Raw genomic sequence first — 18,709 nt, 5'->3', positions numbered from 1 at the left:
TCCAGCACAAATATGGCGTGCTTGGAACAATCAATTCTTGTCACATACCTAGTTTAAAAATAGAAGTTTCCGGGAAATTCCCAGTAAAAAACCTCCGATGATGCCTCATTAAAACGGTAAGAAAGTGGCCTAGAAGATATTGTGGCTGAGAGACATGAGCTTTGTTACTTCCCTTGAATAGCTGACATTGTGGAGAAGAGATACAAAGAGTTAATAGTTCATTTGGTGTAACAAACCAAGTGGGTTTATGAATGGACAAGTGCAGCTAGTTTTTTTATTAGTATTTAGGTTTGAGTGTGTAAGTGTAAGTAGTTCTTGTTTGAGGTGTGTAAGGGAAAATATCATTTGGGTGGGGTTTATAAGATTAGGTAGGTTTTGGGTGAGGTATGTAAGTGAAAGTATCAAATGGGTGGGTTAATAAATGTAGGTAGGTTTTGGAAAGGGTATGTAAGTGTAAGTAGGTTTATGCTGGTAGTATCCAAGTGATAGTATGATTTGGTGGGTCATGTAAGCGTTAGTAAATTTTAGGTGTGATGGGGCGTGTAAGTGTAAGTACGTTTTCCTTTAGGGTATGAAAGTACAATTTTTGAGGGGTATGTAAACGTGAGGTGTGAAAATGTAATTAGGATTTGGGCAGGGTTTTTAGTGTATGTTAGTTTTCAGTGCAAGTCCGCTTTATGTGGGATAGGAGATTAAAGATTTACCTATGTTCAATACTTGTCAAATGTGTATGCAGTATCAGTGGCGTAGCGAGGGGGGGGGGGCGGGGGGGGGGGGTGCGGACCGCACGGGGTGACACCATTTAGTGGAGTGACACCAAGGCAAAAATAGCAAAATATATAGAGAAAATGATAATTCTACTTAATTAAGTGATTAATGCGAGTGTTAAAAAGTCTTTTAAGAGCAAATTTGACAAATCCCGACAAGGGTGGAGGGGGGGGGGGGGGTGCAAATCGAAAATTAAAAGTTTGTCCCCGGGCGCCGGGAAGGGTCGCTACGCCTCTGGAGGGTGACACCATTAAGTGCCGCACCGGGTGACACCCGACCTCGCTACGCCACTGTGCAGTATTAACTTTTTAAATTACATAAAACTCAAATTAGCTTTACAAATGTTAATCTAATTTCTGAATAATAAATCCAGGTAATTATGACCTGCTTATAAATATTCGAAAACAAAAATAGGAAAACAAATGGGTAGGCCTATCTATATAAGTTCTACCGCATGTATTGCCTGTTCTATAAATAAAATCCACCAAAATGCCCTCAGATGTGTACACACAATTTACGTTTTACGTTAGTATAATATTTGGCCAGTAGCCATATGTATGGTCACGACACAAGGTCCTCAAAGTTTACCGTGTCAACATACAAAACAAAACAAAAAATTTCTCCCATAATTTCGGTAGTTTTTATCATTTGCATGCACACAAATATAGAATCCCCGATTTATCCTCTGTATATCCGCGTACACGCAAAGTTAAGCACCTCACATGATGGGACACATGCAGCCATCAGATTTTGCTCCCATACATTCCTCAATATTTATTAAAATAAACAAACATGAACTGTTTTAGGCTCAACAATTTTCTTTATGCTAAAGATCATGGAAATGTGCTAGCTGGGTATTAGGCCAGACGACACGTACAATTTGACGAAAAGTTTGAACACCATATTAAGAATTCGCATTTAAATTATCGTGGACATCAATAATAACGTTGTTGATACAGCTTTAAAAATTATTGAGGCCAGGGAAGTATTTAAAATAAAATCCTCGATTCTGGACATAAGAGTTTTACAGCAACTTTAGAAATACAGCTAATATCATGATTCGTTCGTTGATAACAAAAACTAAAATATATGTGAAAACATTACGACTTGATATTTTTACTGAAAGAGCGATTATTTTTATGAGCTTTGCTCAAGTCTGTTCCCCCCCCCCCCCTTCAAACAACCAAAGAACAAGCATTATCATATATCAGATGACTATAAAAAAATAAAAAGATAATATTTCAATCAAACTTTTTTGTTCCATTTTAATAAATCACTCACCAACTAATCAAGAGCAATAAAAATAACATAACATTATTTTGTGCGAGAAAATGTATTCAGTATCTTGTTTTTAACTTGCTTCCTCTGTCTGTCTTTTTGTCTGTCTGTCTCACCGTCTAGATCGAAACGGCTAGCGAAATTTTGAGCACTTTAACCGATCAATTTATCTGAAATTCGGCACGTGGGTCAAGACCTGATGACAATTTCTTTATAGTTATTTAAATTATAGTGTATTATCATATATTTGAAGACATGCATTTAGTTAGTTCTTTTTAGTTCATTAATACATAATAGCTCGTTATTAAAAGTTTTTAAGCCGTTTTTTACAGCTTTATTTTACAATTTGAGTATAATATCGCAACTCGAACCACTGTTTATGCAAATACGTATTCACTTTTTGTATGGAAGATATAGATTATCAACGCCACTGATTTGATTCATTCAAACAGCATCAGTATGAGTTTCGACGAAAAATACTTGATCAAAACACAACACTTCGATCGGTGAATTTAAATTTTACTTTTTTAAAAGTACAACATGCAAACAACTATTAAATCTGCGCAGGATTTAATCAAGTACCTAGACAGTTCCATAATGAGGAAGCTGAACTTGTATCTATTTATAGTAACATGAACTATCTGGAGACACGATGATTCAGTCAGTGGATTCTTGTCGATAGATGAGATAGACAGATAGACAGACAGACAGACAGACGGACAGACAGAGGGACAGACAAATAGACAGACATATACAGAGTGTAGGGTGGACAGAAATCAATGTCTGTTTGAATGAGCAATAGAGGGGCTGAATTTGGAGCCCTAGGTACAAGTGCGAGTTTGTAGAAGTTATCAAGACTGCTAGCATGTGCAAGTTTGTAGCAGATGTACAAGGAAATCGAGACTGCTAGCATTATTTGGTTTCTCTAGCGCTGTTGGCGTGTGTCTATTTGCGCATCCTGCTAATAGAGCAGGGAATTGTCGCGATGCAGGGGGCGGGGGCACCTTTGTTGTGGCAGGATATTGATTTGTCAGGTTTCCATTCTGGTGGAGCATCATGGACAAGCATGCAGGAGATTGTTGGGTAGTAGTTGCCAGATTTTTGTTCTAAAATGTTACTGATAGATTGTTTTATGTGTGACGTTGATGGTTTAAGCTTTCCATAAAACAAGATTAGGGAAAGGTTAGAGAAGTGGTTCGTAACCTATTTGGAGGCATCAAACCTCACGAGTTTCATTTGCGCATTCACCGAACCCTTCTTAATAGTTCTATCGTCAAAACTGACAAAGTCCGATCGTGAATCCTATGAGTCGCGTGTGTGTCTTGACATCCGCTGAACCCCTGAGACCAACTCCTCAAACCCTAGGGGTTCGGTTGAACCCAGGTAAAGAAACAATGGGTAAGAGTAGGATTTTACAGTTACCTCAGCTTTACAACACCACGTGATATGAGTTGTGATTAGGTTCAACGTTTATGTAACTGTTAACGTAAATAACTTCGTGGCTATTTTTTGATAGAATAATACTTTTTTTAGACAAAGGGTTACTACGCGAATAGTAATTTTTTTCCAAATAAAAAATGATAACAAGAGGATCAAAATCTGAAGCCAACATTGTTTACACACCACATAACAATATTCGTAGGCACAAACAAGGGTATAAATTGTAATCAATAAATCGTTTATAACTTGTCCTCTATCAAAATTCTCGTTGAGATCCATTTTTATATTGTAGGTATTCTTAATTAACAAAAATTATTTATGAAATACGCCGATGTTTCATACATATGGGTTAAAAACTTAATAAATAAATGCTTCAAAGCATACATAACAAAATACTTTGACGCATCAAAGCATTATAACACAATCAATTGTGTAATTAATTGACGCATCATTTTATAACAACACTAGCCGTCCCGGCCAGGCCCTGCTCTGGCTTCTGTGAAAAACCTTTCTGTTAAAGACCATTACCCGTGTGTTTAGTAATCATCATAAACCCGGCATTGCCCACCCAAACCACAACCAACCAAAACCAAAACAACAAATCGCAAACATAACGCTAACACAATTACAAATACAAACGAAAACAAAAACTTACAACAAACCAACCACAACCACAAACACCAATACGAACACAAAGAAAAAAGCAAACGAAAACAAACCAAATCCAAACACAAAACCAACCACAAACACAAACCCAAAGAAAAAAACAAACGAAAAAGCAAACGAAAACAAACCAAATACAAACGCAAAACCAACCACAAACCCAAAGAAAAAAAACACAAAAGAAAAAACAAACGAAAACAAACCAAATCCAAACGCAAAACCAACCTCAAACACAAATACAAACACAAACCCAATGAAAATAAAACACAAACGAAAACGAAAAAAGAAAGAACAAAAACGAACCAAATCAAAACGCAACCACTAACGCAAACCCAACCTAAACACAAAGAAAACACTAACGCGAATATAAACGCAAAGTGCTCACGGGGCTGAATCGCCTACTTCAACTTAATAAACGACTATAGTACCCCAACTTATTCATAGTCTTTTGCACTCACTTTAATGAACGTAGGCGCGAAACCGAACACGGGAGGCCCGGGACCCCAAATAGCACCCTGTCTGGGCGCCAGAGGACGCACCATGACGTCACCGCCTGATTGAACTTAGTAAACGCCTATAGTGCATAACTTATTTATAGTCTTTTGAACTCACGCGAACGTAGATACCATAGCGTACACCGGAAGGCCCGGGGCGCCAAATAGCACCCTGTCGGGGTGCCGGAGGACGCCCGGATTTGATTCACTTAAAGACTATAGTAACCTTTCTTATCCATAGTCTATAGCACTGTTTAAAACAAAATTATGCAGCATAGCGCTCACATGATAGCCCAGGGTGCCAAATCAAACCGTGCAGGGGCGCCGGCGGACGCGCCTGTTTCAATTTAGTGAACAAAAATGATAATACTCCAAGCTTATCCGTAAATGGAAAGAAATAAACGTATATGATTTGTAGGACTTGGCTTATTAAATGTTATTGATTTAAAAAAAAAAAAAAATAATTATTGAACAGTATGTTCAGTGTATAGAATAAATAAAAGGCAGTGTTAAAAATACCTAACGACATTGCACTTAATCAATCCCCGCTAATTGTGTAATTATTTTTTTTTTCTTAACACCAAAAACAAAGTAATATAATGTTAATTCTCTCTTCTTAAGGATTTATTTTTCATTAAAGGGAAGTAACTTTGCAGTCAATACATTTCCGACACAATTTTAGAAATTTTATAAACGTCGATGCACTTTTAAAAAATTTTATGTCGCGTTCATAATTGAAAATTATTCTTCTAAGTAAATAGAATGAAAATTGTTTTTAAAGACTTTCAATGGTAATTTTTCGACTCGTAAATTTAGACTTTGAGCACGATAAAAAATCTAACACTTAAATCCGTAGAACTGTCAACGACAAACTTTTTTGTTTTTTGCCACACGTTACAGAACTGAGCTTTATATATTAGACTAGCCGTCCCGGCCAGGCCCTGCTCTGGCTTCTGTGAAAAACCCTTCTGTTAAAGACCATTACCTGTGTGTTTAGTAATCATCATAAACCCGGCATTGCCCACCCAAACCACAACCAACCAAAACCAAAACAACAAAACGCAAACATAACGCTAACACAATTACAAATACAAACGAAAACAAAAACTTACAACAAACCAACCACAACCACAAACACCAATACGAACACAAAGAAAAAAGCAAACGAAAACAAACCAAATCCAAACACAAAACCAACCACAAACACAAACCCAAAGAAAAAAACAAACGAAAAAGCAAAGCAAACGAAAACAAACCAAATACAAACGCAAAACCAACCACAAACCCAAAGAAAAAAAACACAAAAGAAAAAACAAACGAAAACAAACCAAATCCAAACGCAAAACCAACCTCAAACACAAATACAAACACAAACCCAATGAAAATAAAACACAAACGAAAACGAAAAAAGAAAGAACAAAAACGAACCAAATCAAAACGCAACCACTAACGCAAACCCAACCTAAACACAAAGAAAACACTAACGCGAATATAAACGCAAAGTGCTCACGGGGCTGAATCGCCTACTTCAACTTAATAAACGACTATAGTACCCCAACTTATTCATAGTCTTTTGCACTCACTTTAATGAACGTAGGCGCGAAACCGAACACGGGAGGCCCGGGACCCCAAAAAGCACCCTGTCTGGGCGCCAGAGGACGCACCATGACGTCACCGCCTGATTGAACTTAGTAAACGCCTATAGTGCATAACTTATTTATAGTCTTTTGAACTCACGCGAACGTAGATACCATAGCGTACACCGGAAGGCCCGGGGCGCCAAATAGCACCCTGTCGGGGTGCCGGAGGACGCCCGGATTTGATTCACTTAAAGACTATAGTAACCTTTCTTATCCATAGTCTATCGCACTGTTTAAAACAAAATTATGCAGCATAGCGCTCACATGATAGCCCAGGGTGCTAAATCAAACCGTGCAGGGGCGCCGGCGGACGCGCCTGTTTCAATTTAGTGAACAAAAATGATAATACTCCAAGCTTATCCGTAAATGGAAAGAAATAAACGTATATGATTTGTAGGACCTGGCTTATTAAATGTTATTGATTTTAAAAAAAAATAATAATTATTGAACAGTATGTTCAGTGTATAGAATAAATAAAAGGCAGTGTTAAAAATACCTAACGACATTGCACTTAATCAATCCCCGCTAATTGTGTAATTATTTTTTTTTTCTTAACACCAAAAACAAAGTAATAAAATGTTAATTCTCTCTTCTTAAGGATTTATTTTTCATTAAAGGGAAGTAACTGTGCAGTGAATACATTTCTGACACAATTTTAGAAATTTTATAAACGTCGATACACTTTTTAAAAATTTTATGTCGCGTTCATAATTGAAAATTATTCTTCTAAGTAAATAGAATGAAAATTGTTTTTAAAGACTTTCAATGGTAATTTTTTGACTCGTAAATTTAGACTTTGAGTACGATAAAAAATCTAACACTTAAATCCGTAGAAGTGTCAACGACAAACTTTTTTTTTTTTGCCACACGTTACAGAACTGAGCTTTATATATTAGATAATTAAATTACGTCAACAAACTACATTTCTCTCGGGTCTTTGCTAGCATTAATGACAAATTATTAAAATAATTTACAACAGGATTCCAAATTACGAAAAAAATAGAGGTGTTTGAATGTTTAGCGTTGCTATAACTAAATAGCAAATCCCGTGTCTAGCTAATACTAATGAAAAAATACTCATATGTTAACACCACAACGTATGAACATTGTCAGATGAAGTCCGCTGTTTGTACATACCGCTACCCTCAGGTTTAGTGTAGCACTGGATTAAAATCTAAATATTTGTCTACTATACTCAGCGGTTTAAAATTCTCTTATTCAACACGTTTTAAAACGAAACATTTAAAATAGACCGAATGTAAACAGAATCAGATATTTTTTGTGTCCTTTAAACGACATGAAATCGTTTGAACTGATGTAGATTTTATACCGCTGCGGTGTATTTCAATATTTCTTTAGCCCATTACTGTTGTCAGAAGAGTTCAATTAAACACTTCTCTTTGATCTTTTGTGTTGGGTCCAGTCGATTTGCGGACATCTTTAGCGGGGGTGAGTACTCCAAGTCAACACACAAAGAGCTAGCGGTGAGTTTAACATACCACTACCATGTGTAGGTTTAGGAGTTTATACACAGTGGGTGGGGGGGGGGGATTGCTTGACGACATGTGTCTGCGTTAAGACAAACCGAAACTAGAAATACGAGCTTTGTTTTAGTTTTTTTATATAGGAGAAAAGCTGGCGTATAGTGACAGGATAATTTTAGTTTTCGTTTTATGGCTTATTTGATTTGATGGCTGGTAGCTTAGAAGACATTACAATCTAGTCAACACAACAATTTCGCTACTTTATATATATATATATATATATATATATATATATATATATATATATATATATATATATATATATATATATATATATATATAAAAGATTTTAATTCTAATGTGAGGCTACAATATTATGAATATTACAATTCTTACAATTTTCCCTTTCAACCAATCTCTTGCTTATAATAAGGGAAGTTTGAATCTGCCTTGTATGTCGTGTTAGGTTATAGAATAAAATTAAAACGAAGAAGCAAACCAACAACATTCAAACGGCAAAAAATAAAAAATAAAATAAAAGAAGAACTGGTCTACGTCTTTCTTGAAATGTCATGGAACGCTTTAAAAAACATCAGAACCGCAGGGGAAATGATCGGGGGGGAAAATACGGGGGAAAAAATCTGGCTAAAAAACCATCAGTTTAAAAAAAGCAATTATGTAAATATATGTGCGTCTTTTAAAACGGAGCCGATATATGGGTTATAATGTTACACTATACGCTTAGAATGTCGCAAAAATGACTCATTAAGTTCTGTAAAAACTCTGCAAAAATGTCACCAACAGTGGTTTAATGATATATTAAACGATCGTTAGGCCAACGGACGAATGAGTTTACATTATTTTTGTTTAGAGGAAGTACATTTTTATGTGTGTTCATGTTTAGTCATTTGATTTGTAACATTTGTTACACGAACTGTTACTAGTGTGTACAAATTTAAAAAGGGACTGTCACGTGATACAGCGACTTTCATTAATGTGTAGCACTTGTTACTCTTCAAGTAGAAAAAAATGTTTCGCTATATTCAAATTATCTTTGAAAAATCATATTTTTGTCCATTACTTAAAGATATTTCTGTGATAAATACACAAAAAAATACAGGAAAAATACACAAAAAATACACAAAAATACACAAAAAATACACAAAAATACACAAAGAAATACACAAGCCGTATTAAAAATAGTGAAACTCTGGACCTTAGAATTATTTCATGAGGGTTACTATTTTAGATTTTCAAGTTTCTATTGTTTGCCATTTTAAGAAAATAAATTACAGTCTTCGTTTCAGGGCGTTCTTTAACTTTTTTCCATTCAAGTACCATAAGATGGCCAGGGTCAAAACAAAATTGCCGTTTCAAACAGAAATTGGCCACTCGTCAATTATCATTCTAGATTGTTCTTGAGGGTATAGTTTCATTGAGAGTGTTTACGACATTAAAAGAAAATGATGTTTTTGTTTTGTTTTAGATCTTGAGAAAGGTTAAATGTAAATGAAAGATACTGAAATATATCTTATAATGAACTAATGTTCAAAAGATGATGCTAAGTTGTATTTAAGGTGTAGTTGAGTTTACGGTTAGCCACGGCAGGTATATTTTTTTTTATTTTTAGTGAGCAAATACTACAAAGTAAATACAACAGAGGACAAAAATGTTAGGTCCGCCCTCTCAATGTAAATCAAACAGGTAAGGTAATATCCTGGAATTTACATACCCCACAAAGAGAAAGCAATGATTTACAACATTGGACTCTTCACAGTTGGTGAAAAGTAAAACGAAATAGATCATAACATTGGATCAGAGGCGTAGCGAGGGGAGGGGGGAGCGGGGGTGCGCACCGCACCGGGTGACACCATTTAGGGGGGTGACACCTAGGAAAAAATATCAAAATATATAGAGAAAAATGATAATTACACTTGATTAAGTGACTAATTAGAGTGTTAAATAGTCTTTTAAGAGGTGCAAATCCACAGTTTGAGGGGGGGGGGGGTGCAAATGGAAAGTTTGAGGTGGAGGGTGCAAATAAAAAATTCAAAGTTTGTTCCCGGGAAAGGTTGCTACGCCTCTGGGGGGGGGGGTGACACCATTAAGTGCCGCACCGGGTGACACCCGATCTCGCTACGCCGCTGCTTTGGATGTATATAAATTGTAAAATGTAATCACTATTTTAGGCGAGAGTTTATTGAGAATCGCAGCGACAAGGTGAATGTTGGTACCACGGAGAAAAAAGCACAGAAGCAGATTTTATATGGCTGGACAACCTTGAGTAATGCTAACAAGGGCTGAGAACACAAAATAAGGCTAGTCAAGTTTTTAACGTTACCGGGGTCTGGAGAACAAGGGTCGGACATGATGCCACGCCCCCTCGACGGTTATTACAACACGTCAAGTGGTCGGGGCTACCTCTAACGTGTCAGCTGTGATCACATCACGTGACATCACTCGGCTTTTAGTGGCAATCAATACGTGGCTACCAAGCTTCGATTGGTACCAAGTGGACCAGTGATCGCAAGCTACAAAACTGTCCATGGCGAAAACTCTAAAAGCTGTAACAGTATTATATATATATATATATATATATATATATATATATATATATATATATATATATATATATATATATATATATATATATATATATATATATGTTACGGTCAAAGCCCGAAGTGCGGCCAAAGCTAGGATTGGCCGGCCAATCCGCGGATTGGCCGGCTCTCTTGGCCAAAGCCCGAAGAACTTAGAACTAAGATCGTATTTCGTACATTGGCCGGCCAATGCGCGCACTGGCCGGGACGTACTGGCCAAAGTCCGAAGAGCTTAAACTTGACAGCGTATTTTGTACATTGGCCGGCCAATGCGCGCACTGGCCGGGATGTCCTGGCCAATGTTCTATCTAGACTAAGTTGTGATCGCATTTTCATTATTCTGGGTGCGTTTTCATTGAGAGTAACGTAATGTTTAGCTCTTGTTTGTATAGCATTCTATATGCAAGGCGACATGGATCAAAAGGGCCGTCAGACCATGAGACAGACATAGCAGATGGCTGTCAAAAGAAAAAAATGTAAATCCATGTTAGTTTCCATGGGCTCTCGATAAAATAGTTACTGAGGAAGATCTTGAGAACATTGAACAAGAAATAGAGGTTGCCATAAATGCAACGACATCCTCAGCTAACACATCTACTGCCGTGGCGGAACGTCCAGACCAGTTGCGTGACAATATTGTGGCCAACCGATTCTGTATAGTTTGTGAAAAACATTGTAGTGCAGCTCATTCTTTTGGATCCTGTGGCAACGATGTCCTTGCTATTTGTGGAATACCCAATGAAGCAGACGAAGGGTACGGAGGGAACATTACCTTCAGATTGTGTCACAACAAACAAGACATCATGGAACACAGATCAGCAGCTCATACTGGCTTGCAAACTCAAGGTGCTAAGATGCTTAAAACATCAAATACAAAATTTAAAGATGATGAAGTGGGTGACAATGGTGTTCTAAAACAAATATATTCTAGAAGTGAGTTTTCAATTATTCACGAAAAACTGCTCATAAAGTCGTCAGTTGACACTGAGGAAAAATCTCTACGAACCATCGAATCTTCACAATCATTGACTGGGGGCCAAGGCTACACTCGCAGCAATTGCACAATTAAGTGCACAACAAATCGCTTCAAGTGTAAAAATAACAAGCTGCTATGTAATTCTAAATGCCATAAAAGTTCAACTCGTTGTAACAAATGATGATATTGATAGATTGAGACTATAGTACAATAAAAAATTTGAATATTTCTGTCATTTACTTTAATTAATAATCAATAAAGACTTAATTTCATGATCCTTACTGCATAAAACGCCAAAATCTGCTCATGATCTTCTAATTAGGACATTGGCCGGTCGTCCCTAGCCAGATGATCTTCTAATTAAAACTTTGGCCGGTCCACCATGGCCAGTCCGCGGACTGGCCGGCCAAAGGCCGAAATGAAGAGCTATTTCAGACTTTGGCCGGTCCACATTGGCCAGTCTGCGGATTGGCCGGCCAAAGGCCGAAATCAAGCAAAGTTTCGGACTTTGACCTACCTATGGGAGGCGATATTGGCCAATGCGCGGATTGGCCGGCCAATCCTAGCATTGGCCGACTTCGGGCTTTGACCGTAACATATATATATATATATATATATATATATATATATATATATATATATATATATATATATATATATATATATATAAAGACCCTATAATTCTCACCGAAAAACCTCGCCGGAAATATTTTTCCGACGGTCAACACATGCTGCTGTACTTAGCAACAGGAGAATTTTTTGTTCCCTATTTAGATGTGCAGGCGAAGCGAAAAAGTAAAAAAGGCAAGCAATTAACGCTGGAATTATCTCTTTCACTGAGCATACGAGATCTCGTTAGATTCCTCAATGCCCTTGCACGCTGGGCTCTATACGGGATAGAATGTTCTGGGGTTGTTTTAAAATATTTTAATTAAAGCGATCTTAGTTGTATAAGCTACACAAGGGTATTATCACGATAAACGCGGTCGTAAAAGTAACGACGGAGTGTGACTTGAAATACGAAACAACAGACAACGAAATCTTTGATCTCGCGTTATCAAAGACAACTTAATTATCCAGCGTTCTCAGACTACAGACATAGTCATTAACGCAAGGCTAGTAACTGGAGACTTAAGACATAGTCATTAACGTAAGGCTAGTGACTGGAGACTTACAGACATAGTCACTAACACAAGGCTAGTAACTGGAGACTTAAGACATAGTCATTAACGTAAGGCTAGTGACTGGAGACTTACAGACATAGTCACTAACACAAGGCTAGTGACTGTAGACTTAAGACATAGTCATTAACGCTAGGCTAGTGACTGGAGACTTAAGACATAGTCACTAACGTAAGGCTAGTGACTGGAGACTTAAGACATAGTCATTAACGTAAGGCTAGTGACTAGAGACTTACACACATAGTCATTAACACAAGGCTTGTGACTGTAGACTTAAGACATAGTCACTAACACAAGGCTAGTGACTGGAGTTTAGATCTACAGATATGGTCATTAAGAAAAGACAAGTTACTGGAGTGCAGACGTTTTCAGCAGCAATCTTCATTAACTGGAGTTTAGAATTACAGGTATAAAATATAAACACAATAATTAATTAGTTAAAAGTTCAAACATAGGCTATTGAAAGATTGCCAAACACAAAGCTGAACTTACTAGACTTACACACAAATATATATATATATATATATATATATATATATATATATATATATATATATATATATATATACATATATATATATATATATATATATATATATATATATATATATATATATATATATATATACATATATATATATATATATATATATATATATATATATATATATATATATATATATATACTGTCAACAAATAAAGTCTGCCCAATGTATTAGAGTTAGACTTGCTGATATAAAGCGTGGTTATCAAGTCAATCACTGACAACTGAGGAGCACTTTAGCACTAAGTCAGACAATGTGTAAAGAGTTGTGATGTGCTGGGTGCAAGTTGAACCGAGTGCAAATCTGAGCACCAATCAACATGTTCTCAAACAATCTTTTCTCATCTGTTTGCACTACACAATACTTGTGTCATGTGTCAACTGGGATGTTTTGTAATATATTTCCTCTTAATGTAGCCTTCATGGCTAAATTTTTTTTGCAAATTTGGGCGTCCATAAAGGTTGTAGTATTAGCATTGATGAATGCTTGCTAGACTAGACGCTCTGTAGACGTATGACTTAAAAGATGGATGGTAAGATATTTTTAAAAAAAGATTAGTTGTCGAAAGTTTGATAGGTTTCGATTATTTCTAGATTGATGTAATGCTGATATGGATATTTTGTTCAAAGATGATCTATTACGATTGCTCTTTTGTTCTATATTGATGTATTGCTATGATCGATCTTGTCATATATTTTATATCAACACGTACAATCGACTGAAACATTAACTATCACCATAGTTTTGAATAGTCTGTATCGTTTTTGGATCTTAATGAATGCCAGTTTTCAGATTCCAAGTATTTAAAGATTTATTAAAAAACTTTTTTTCAACCAAAGATTCGTTTTAACTTTCGAAAATGAAGATTCTAATTACTTACTTTTTAAACCATCTTTTAAATTAATAAAACCTTATATTAAAATTTTTGAAGACCAAAACTCAAACTTCACAAACCTAAATAAAACCTTTATAGAATACCGAGATGTGTTTTACAAAGTCTGGAAACCAAAGCAAAATAGTTAAGCAAATTCCGGAGCCGTAACACACATTGTAGAGAGTCTGAAATCCACGTCCCACAACCCAGGCAAAACAACCACATACGACATGAACTAGCCAATAATACAACCACATACGGCATGGAGTAGCCAAAAAATACAACCATATACGACATGGACTAGTCATAAATACAACCACATACGACAAGGACTAGCCAAAAATACAACCACATACGACTAGCCAAAAATACAACCACATACGACATGGACTTGCCAAAAATACAAACACATACGACATAGACTAGCCGAAAATACAACGACGGGTCACAAATATCCATCGCGTCCTACCATCTACTTGAGCCTCGTCCAATTTCTCCCGTGTCCAACAGTTAATTAAGCCAACAATGGGAGGATTATCGGTCCAGAAATTGACCAGATGAAAAGGACTTAACGGTGTGCGGGGGACGAGGTTAACTGTTATGTGTGTGGCACTGACCAGTAGCCCCTGGGTGTGACTAGATCTCACCCCCCCCTCTCGCTTTCTCTAGGAAAGTTTTTATTTTTTATTTTACACAAAACGGTTTTATATATATCGTGGTGTTTTGATATCACAAATTGTCGTTTACACGTTAAAGAAGACGTTCCTTTAATTTTCAACAGTCTATACGCATTAGCTTTAAAAAAAAGTCAAATTAAATAACAAATGTTATTGACCTTAAAAATAACAAGAAAAATATAATTAGCAGTAGTCTCCGGGGAGAGAACTGATTTATCAAGTTGCAAGGGAGAAAATTAATGTGTCAAGTTACAAAGTTATTTCATTCTTTAAAACTGTGGAAAAAGAAATGCCGGTAATTTTGTTTCAAAGTTTAACTTTTTAATTATTCATCACTTGTCTAAAGGCTGCTCGTTTTTTTTTCTGACACACGCTTGGCAGAAAACTATTCAACACTGATGATTTTATTTTTTGGTGTAAGGGAGATAACTACTCAACACTGACGATTTTATTTTTGGTGTAAGGGAGATAACTACTCAACACTGACGATTTTATTTTTGGTGTAAGGGAGATAACTACTCAACACTGACGATTTTATTTTTAGCGTAAGGGAGATAACTACTCAACACTGACAATTTTATTTTTGAAAACATTTTCGTGCCATTTGTATACAGTAATTTAGTGTAGCTTTTAAAAAGAAAACAATGTCAATATATGTCAGTGTATATGGAAATAATACGGACAATTTAATGGCGCAAAATAATTTTACAACGTAACCTTGTAAAACGGTAAAACGTAAACAGACTTAAAAAGAAATATTCCTTAACATGAAACTAAGTTAAACTTAATTTATTACTACAGGGTTTGTATTATGTGCCTATTATAGAACATTTTAAGAATGTATTTAATAATTGGGAATGCTCTTGAGCTAAGTGTGTTTAGGGCGCGCATACTAGCTCCTACTTGTGCAGAAAACACAAAGCGATAGATCAGTGAAGAATTTAATCAATCAATAATCCCTATTTATTACTAAAGGGTTTATATTAAGTGCCTATTATAGAACATTTTAAGAATGTATTTAATAATTGGGAATGCTCTTGAGCTAAGTGTGTTTAGGGCGCGCATACTAGCCCCTTGTGCAGAAAACACAAAGCGATAGATCAGTGAAGAATTTAATCAATGATATCCCTTTGTCTGGAGACCTTGTGGAAATCCAAACTTTAATTCTCGAAAGCTGAAACGGAAATTCCAAGAGAATATTTTTGGACCGAGCTCCGTTTATGGAGTTTCCCGAGGCTATCTTTGATGTTAGGATAAAGCGATGACAAAATTACAAAAAAAAATAAAAAATAAACAGAATAGCTTGTTGTTTTTTCCCCACACACTGTCTCTCACTTTCTTTCTCTCTTTCTCTCGTGTGTTCTGTCTCTTCGACATCAGGAATACATGATTACTCCCCTCTCCTGTGTTAGGGAATGAGATTTTAGGCCGGAGAGTGAGTTTCTGTGGGATGAGAGTTTCAGTGGGAGGGTGAGTCAGTGGGAGGGTCAGAGTTTTAGTGGGAGGATGAGAGTTTCAGTGGGAGGGTGAGAGTTTTAGTGGGAGGATGAGAGTTTTAGTGGGAGGATGAGAGTTTTAGTGGGAGGGTGAGAGTTTCAGTGGGAGGGTGAGAGTTTCAGTGGGAGGATGAGAGTTTCAGTGGGAGGGTCAGAGTTTCAGTGGGAGGATGAGTCAGTGGGAGGGTCAGAGTTTCAGTGGGAGGATGAGAGTCTCAGTGGGAGGGTCAGAGTTTCAGTGGGAGGGTCAGAGTTTCAGTGGGAGGGTGAGAGTTTTAGTGGGAGGGTGAGTCAGTGGGAGGGTCAAAGTTTCAGTGGGAGGGTGAGTCAGTGGGAGGGTCAGAGTTTTAATGGGAGGGTGAGAGTTTCAGTGGGAGGATGAGAGTTTCAGTGGGAGGGTGAGAGTTTTAGTGGGAGGGTGAGTCAGTGGGAGGGTCAGAGGTTCAGTGGGAGGGTGAGAGTTTCAGTGGGAGGATGAGAGTTTCAGTGGGAGGGTGAGAGTTTTAGTGGGAGGATGAGTCAGTGGGAGGGTCAGAGTTTCAGTGGGAGGATGAGAGTTTCAGTGGGAGGATGAGAGTTTCAGTGGGAGGATGAGAGTTTCAGTGGGAGGGTGAGAGTTGTAGTGGGAGGGTCAGAGTTTCAGTGGGAGGGTCAGAGTTTCAGTGGGAGGGTCAGAGTTTCAGTGGGAGGGTCAGAGTTTCAGTGGGAGGGTCAGAGTTTCAGTGGGAGGATGAGAGTTTCAGTGGGAGGGTGAGAGTTTTAGTGGGAGGATGAGTCAGTGGGAGGGTCAGAGTTTCAGTGGGAGGGTGAGAGTTTCAGTGGGAGGATGAGTCAGTGGGAGGGTCAGAGTTTCAGTGGGAGGATGAGAGTTTCAGTGGGAGGATGAGAGTTTCAGTGGGAGGGTGAGAGTTTTAGTGGGAGGGTCAGAGTTTCAGTGGGAGGGTCAGAGTTTCAGTGGGAGGGTCAGAGTTTCAGTGGGAGGGTCAGAGTTTCAGTGGGAGGGTCAGAGCTTCAGTGGGAGGGTCAGAGTTTCAGTGGGAGGGTCAGAGTTTTAGTGGGAGGGTCAGAGTTTCAGTGGGAGGGTCAGAGTTTCAGTGGGAGGGTCAGAGTTTCAGTGGGAGGGTCAGAGTTTCAGTGGGAGGGTCAGAGTTTTAGTGGGAGGGTCAGAGTTTCAGTGGGAGGGTCAGAGTTTCAGTGGGAGGGTCAGAGTTTCAGTGGGAGGGTGAGTCAGTGGGAGGGTCAGAGTTTCAGTGGAAGGGTGAGAGTTTCAGTGGGAGGATGAGAGTTTCAGTGGGAGGGTGAGAGTTTTAGTGGGAGGGTCAGAGTTTCAGTGGGAGGGTGAGTCAGTGGGAGGGTCAGAGTTTCAGTGGGAGGATGAGAGTTTCAGTGGGAGGATGAGAGTTTTAGTGGGAGGATGAGTCAGTGGGAGGGTCAGAGTTTTAGTGGGAGGATGAGAGTTTCAGTGGGAGGGTGAGAGTTTCAGTGGGAGGGTGAGAGTTTTAGTGGGAGGATGAGAGTTTTAGTGGGAGGATGAGTCAGTGGGAGGGTCAGAGTTTTAGTGGGAGGGTGAGAGTTTCAGTGGGAGGGTGAGAGTTTCAGTGGGAGGGTGAGAGTTTCAGTGGGAGGGTGAGAGTTTTAGTGGGAGGATGAGAGTTTTAGTGGGAGGATGAGAGTTTCAGTGGGAGGGTGAGAGTTTCAGTGGGAGGGTGAGAGTTTCAGTGGGAGGGTGAGAGTTTCAGTGGGAGGGTGAGAGTTTTAGTGGGAGGATGAGAGTTTTAGTGGGAGGGTGAGAGTTTTAGTGGGAGGATGAGAGTTTCAGTGGGAGGATGAGTCAGTGGAAGGATGAGAGTTTCAGTGGGAGGATGAGAGTTTCAGTGGGAGGGTGAGAGTTTTAGTGGGAGGGTGAGAGTTTTAGTGGGAGGATGAGAGTTTTAGTGGGAGGATGAGTCAGTGGAAGGATGAGAGTTTCAGTGGGAGGATGAGAGTTTCAGTGGGAGGATGAGAGTTTCAGTGGGAGGATGAGAGTTTTAGTGGGAGGATGAGAGTTTTAGTGGGAGGATGAGTCAGTGGGAGGATGAGAGTTTCAGTGGGAGGATGAGAGTTTCAGTGGGAGGATGAGAGTTTCAGTGGGAGGGTGAGAGTTTCAGTGGAAGGATGAGAGTTTTAGTGGGAGGGTGAGAGTTTCAGTGGAAGGATGAGTCAGTGGGAGGATGAGAGGTTTAGTGGGAGGATGAGTCAGTGGAAGGATGAGAGTTTCAGTGGAAGGATGAGGGTTTCAGTGGGAGGGTGAGTCAGTGGGAGGGTCAGAGTTTCAGTGGGAGGATGAGTCAGTGGGAGGATGAGAGTTTCAGTGGGAGGAGGAGAGTTTTAGTGGGAGGGTGAGAGTTTCAGTGGGAGGGTCAGAGTTTCAGTGGGAGGATGAGAGTTTCAGTGGGAGGGTGAGTCAGTGGGAGGGTCAGAGTTTCAGTGGGAGGGTCAGAGTTTTAGTGGGAGGGTGAGTCAGTGGGAGGGTCAGAGTTTTAGTGGGAGGATGAGAGTTTCAGTGGGAGGATGAGTCAGTGGGAGGATGAGAGTTTTAGTGGGAGGGTGA

The sequence above is a fragment of the Physella acuta genome, unplaced genomic scaffold, assembly GCF_028476545.2.
Source record: "Physella acuta isolate Inbredline_101_S28 unplaced genomic scaffold, ASM2847654v3 ptg000222l, whole genome shotgun sequence".
Taxonomy (NCBI): Eukaryota; Metazoa; Mollusca; class Gastropoda; family Physidae; genus Physella; species Physella acuta.
This window is presented reverse-complemented; position numbering follows the sequence as displayed.